Genomic DNA, 6,000 nt, shown 5'->3' on the forward strand with positions numbered 1-6,000 from the left:
GGGTGGCTCAGTTGGTTAGGCATCTGACTCTTGATTTCGCCTCAACATGATTTCATGGTTTTATGAGTTGATGAGTTGGAGCCCTGCATCAGGTTCTGTGCTGGCAGTGTGGAACCTGCTTGGGATTCTCTCTCCTTCCCTCTCTCTCTGCCCCTTCCTCACTCACGTCTCTGTCTCTCTCAAAAATAAAATTTTTAAAATTTAAAAAATAAAAATAAACTGAAAAAAGAAAATACAGTATTATAATACAGCAAGGGAGTTGAATCCACATTTTCCAGATATTTTTTTAAATTATGTACTACAATAAACAATAGATTATACGTTCCAAATTGGGGAGAAATAATATACTAATACTAAAACACATATGTATAAAAGATCAGTAAAACCTGAGCCAGATGCTCAGCCTTTGGAGGTGACTCCACTGGGCCAGCACCTTTGCGAAATAAACAGTTTTCTGATTCCCCTAGTGCTTGTTGCTTGTGCCTTCCTGGACGCCAAGTATTTGCTGTAACAATACTTTCACATTTTAGATGGTATCTCTTTTATTTTTGTATAATTTGTATTATTTTATACTGATATAGCGTATATAGTACATATAATATATACTATACAGATGAAATTTAAAATGTTTTAAACTATACTTTGAATTGTAAAATAATTTACTAGCAAATTATAAAAAAATCATTTTGAGGGGCACCTGGCTGGCTCAGTTGGTGGAGCATGCAACTCTTGATCTCAGGGTTGTGAGTTTGAAGGTTGTGAAGAAATGTAATTTCTTCACTACATTGAGTGTAGAAATTACTTAAAATCCAAAGAAAAAAAATTATTTTGAGAACTGCACAAGTTTGTAATTTTTTTTAATGTTTACTTATTTTTGAGAGAGAGAGAAAGAGACAACGTGAGCAGAGGAGGGACAAAGAGAAAGAGGGAGACACAGTATCTGAAACAGGCTCCAGGCTCTGAGCTGTCAGCAGGGAGACGCATGCAGGGCTCAAACCCACAAGCCCTGAGATCATGACCTGAGCCAAAGTCCAATGCTTAACTGACTGAGCCACCCAGAGGCCCCATAAGTTTGTAATTTTAAAGAAGCATCCTTTCACAAGAAAAAAAAATATTATGTACCTAAGAATAAAATTAACAAAAGATGTGCAAGTCCTTTATGGATGAAATTATATCAATGGAGAAATCTTTTCATAAAAAAGAAAAGATACTTATAAAGATCTTTGTTTTGACTCAACTAATCAGTAACTATAATGCAATTATAATTAAAATCTCAACAGGGTTTTTCACAGAACTTGTTTAAATGACGTTAAAATGTATGCCAAACTTTGTCCAAGAAAAGCAGCTATAATTTTTTTGTGGGGAAGGGAGGGCTGCAGAATAAGTTGAGAGAACCCCTCCTAGTAGGATTTATTATATAAAGTTTAGGAATGGGCAAATAGACCAGTAGAACCTAATACTGATTCCAGAAAAATACCTAAACATATATGATAACTTTGAATATGACAAAGGTGGCTTTAAAAATTAGTGAAAAAAGGGGTGCCTGGGTGGCTCAGTCGATTGAGCATCTGACTTCAGCTCAGGTCATGATCTCACAGCTTGTGAGTTCGAGCCCCACATCAGGCTCTGTGCTAATCACTCAAAGCCTGGATCCTGCTTTGGATTCTGTGTCTCTCTCTCTACCCCTCCCCTGCTCATGCTCTGTCTCTCTCTTCTCAAAAGTAAATAAAAACATTAATTTTTTTTTTTTAATTAGTGAAAAAAGGATGGGCTAGTTAATAAATGGTACTGGAACAATTGCCATTCATATGGGAAAATTTTTGATCCCTCCTCATTATGTATAAAAATTAATTCTGGGAGATTAAAAACCTTAATATTAAAACCAAAACCCAAAAAATATATAAGAAATGTCAGTTCTTATCAACTTGATCTATACAGTGCAGTTCCAATGCAAATCCCAACAAGTTATTTTTGTGGCTTTTGACAAACTGATTCTAAAGTTTATATGGAGAGGAAAAGGACTCAGAATAACCAATTAAATACTGAAGAAGAACAACAACAAAAACAGGCACTACCCAACTTCAACACTTACTATAAAGCTACAGTGATCAAGACAGTGAAGTATTAGTAAAGAATTGACAAATCAATGGAACACAATAGATAGTGCAGAAATAGATTCACATATAGTTAACTGTTGAAAAAGGAACATAAGGCAATTCAATGGAGAAACGCTATTTTTTTTCAATAAATGGTGCTGGAACGACTGGACATCCACATATAAGAAAACATGAATCTAGACACAGACTTTATATCTTTCACAAAATTAACTCAAAATGGGTTATTGACCTAAATGTAAAACAAAACTATGAAGTTCTTAAGTGAAAACATAGGAGAAAATCTAGGTGACCTTGGGTTTGGCAATGACTTTTTAGATACAACACCAAAAGCACAATCCATGAAAGAAAAATTGGTGAGTCAGACTTCAGTAAAATTAAAAACTTCTGCTCTGGGAAAAACACAGTTAAGAGAATGCAAAGCCAAACCACATGACTAGGAGAAAATATTTGCAAGACACACACATATCTGATAAAAGACTTGTATCCAAAATATACAAAAGAACTCTTAAAACAATAAAGGAAAAAAAATTTTTTAATGGGCGGAGGATCAGAATCTCACCAAGAACACATACAGATAGCAAATAATCACAAAAACATGTTCACACCATGTGTCATTAGGGAACTGAAACTTAACAATGATACCACTACGCACCTATTAGAATGGCTAAAATCCAAACTGTTGACAACACCAAACTTTGGTGAAGATGTTGGGAAACAGGAACTCTCATTCATCACTAGTGGGATACAAAATGGTATAGTCACTTTGGAAGACAGTCTAGCAGATTCTCATAAAGCTAAACATAGTCTTACCATGTTATCCAGAAATCATGCTCTTTGATTATCCAAATGAATTCAAAACTTACAGCCACACAAAAACCTGTACTCAAATGTTTATAGCACCTTTACTCATAACTGCCAAAACTTGGAAGCTACCAAGATATCCTTCAACAGTTTAGATTTAAAAAACAAAAACAACGAAAAAGTGTTATATCTACATAATGGAATTTTATACAGCAATAAAATGAAATGTGCGATCAATCCATGAAAAAATGAAAAACAAATGAAATAATCTTAAATGCATAGTATTAAGTGAAGGCAACCAATCTGAAAAGGCTATATACTGTATGATTTCAACTATATGACATTCTAGAAAAGGCAAAACAGTAGAGACAGTAAACAGAATAGTGGTTACCAGGTGTTTAGATAGAGGGAAGTAGGGATAAATAGATGGGGCACAGGAGATTTTTAAAGCAGTGAAACTATTCTGTATGATACTGTAATGCTAGATACATGACATTATGGGTTGTCAAACCCATAGAACTGTACAGCACAAAAAAATGAACATAAATGTAAACTATGGACTTTAATTATATTTATATCTTTAGTAATCAGCATCCTGCCTTACTATAGTAGTTATGCAAAAAATGTAAATGAATGAATAAAAAATGTATAAGAAAATATGGGATCAGATCCCTACAATTATAAGTGAAGGAAGGATGTCCTAAGCAAGACTCATACAGCACTCAAAATTTTAAGAGGACTTCAAATACCTCCATTTTGACCTCAAACATTCTCACTGATTAAGTTCTTCTTTCCAACTTGTCTCTTAACTTGGGCAAAAAACCATGGGGGCAAAGCATCCCCTGATGGGAACCAAAACAACCCCATCAAGCAATAAGGACTGCTCTGAGCCAGCAATACTTCACTCGTGACAATGATGACCTGATCTTTATTGCCCACCTGCATGTACCCATGGGTCTTTGTCCCCCATTTGCCTTATATAAATCCGGAAGTAGTTTGGCACTTTGGAGACAATCTTTGAGACACCAGTCCTCAGTCTTCCTAGTGTTGGCCTCACTGAACTAAATTCCTTTCTTATTTCACCACCACTCATTTCTCTGCCTTCGGATTTTGTCAGGACAAGTGGCCAGATCTGGACTGGTCCCAAATTGGGACCCCTGGAGCCAGGTACTCTTGCACCCCTGTGCCCCTGCACCCTGTGCCCCAGCTACACAATGAAAGAAAAGGACTGATAAGTTTTTTATAATATAACTGCATATGTATATGATCAAAAGGGAATTACTGTTCAGAATACCACTAATAAGAAAGCCAAACCACTCAGAAAAATAGGCAAAGAATATCAATTCTCAGAGATGAACTCTGAATAGCCATTAGGCTTATGAAAATAATCAAGGCAATGCAAATTAAAGCAACAATGAGATACCATTTTATATCCATTAAATTGAAAAACAATTGAATTCCTGTAACGTCAATTGGATATTATTGATGGGAAGGTAAATTTATTTGGAAAAAAAAAACTTTGGAGTGCAATATTACACTATTTAATAAAGCTGAAGATAAGTATTCATTACCACCCACAAATTTCAATTCCAGGTATACACAAAAATCCCCCACATATACATGAGAAAGTGTGCAGGAATATATACTGCAGTCTTGTTCATGATAGCTAAGTGTCAACAGCCTGTCTCTCATTAGGAAAATGACTGGATGAAGATAGATGAGTAGATAGGTAGGTAAGTAGGTAGATAGATGATAGATAGATAGATAGATAGATAGATAGATAGATAGATAGATAGGAATATCCTACAACAGAATAAGGATGACAGGTGGAAAATATGCATGTATTTATGCATATATTCAGGAGACAATAATGGCACTAGAAGTCAGAAATCAAGCTATAGCAGTTGCTCTGGGAATCCAACAGCACCTCTGGTTAATTGAAAACAATTGGCTTCTCTGTCTTTTCTCTCTCCACCTGTTTTTATCTCTATTGTGCTCCTAATTATCTGTTTTTGCTTCCTTGTGATTTCTGCCTACTGGTTTCTCTCCATGTATGTCTCTATCGTTCGTTCAGGTCTTACCCAAAAATTGCTCCTAGGGTGGCCTTTCCACTGCTTCCTACACAAGCTGTTTTATTTTTTTTGGGTATCAGTTATTACCTATGTAAGTTACTTTAAAATCAACATATTTACTCTTTTAGAATCTATGTTTTGTACTACAGTGTTAACTCCAGGAGAGCAAAGCCATAGTCTATCTTGTCTATTGCCACACCGCCTGGAATAGTGCCTAGAACTTAAAAGGTACCCAATAAATAAATACTTAAGCCCACCTAGTTAGCTCCTGATAGTCTGCCAGTCTCACATAAGAATAGCCTTCAGTCAAAGGTTGTATTTGCTCATCTCCCTAGAGTACTCTGATTATGTTGAGCTGCCCTACTGATTACTTCCTAGGCCACAGGCCAACCCATAAATTATCTCTGGCTTTGGAACAAAGTCTTAGCTGTAGGGTATCATTAAATCTGCTCAGCACTTTGCAACATGTCTAGAAGATAGAAGATAGTTATGAAGATATAACATCAATATAAAATGTCCATCGTATTTTAGTCCCTTTTCTGTATTTGGGACATTGGGGTCACCAGTACCTGCCTCCTATCTTTGCTTCTTGAAACCCTACTCATCCTTCAGAGTTTAACTGTACAGCAATCATGTTCATGGAGCTGAAGGGGAGCAGAATTTACCATTTCAAAATATGTCACTTTGGCATGAGGATTATTTTGAGCTAAAGACGATCAAAACCCAGCAGATTCAGGAAAGCTCTTTACCTCCCCCTCAATTGCCTAAATTTACATTGGAAAGGGGACCTGTACAGGAAAGAGAGCCATTCCAGAGGTACCTTTTTCCCTAAGAAACTTATCTGCATAGTAGGGTAAGCTTTGTTTTGCAAACATCCTCTGTGACTTCCAACGAAAGGCCTTCCTCCTTTTTGTATCCCCAAACCACTACCCATTTCCTTAGCTCAGGATGTTGCATAAGCCTCAATTACCTGGATGTTCCTTGAGTCTTCCAATCTTTATGGGGCTCCC

This window comes from Panthera pardus, unplaced genomic scaffold (genome assembly GCF_024362965.1).
Source record: "Panthera pardus isolate Hobbes unplaced genomic scaffold, ASM2436296v1 HiC_scaffold_6, whole genome shotgun sequence".
Classification (NCBI taxonomy): domain Eukaryota; kingdom Metazoa; phylum Chordata; class Mammalia; order Carnivora; family Felidae; genus Panthera; species Panthera pardus.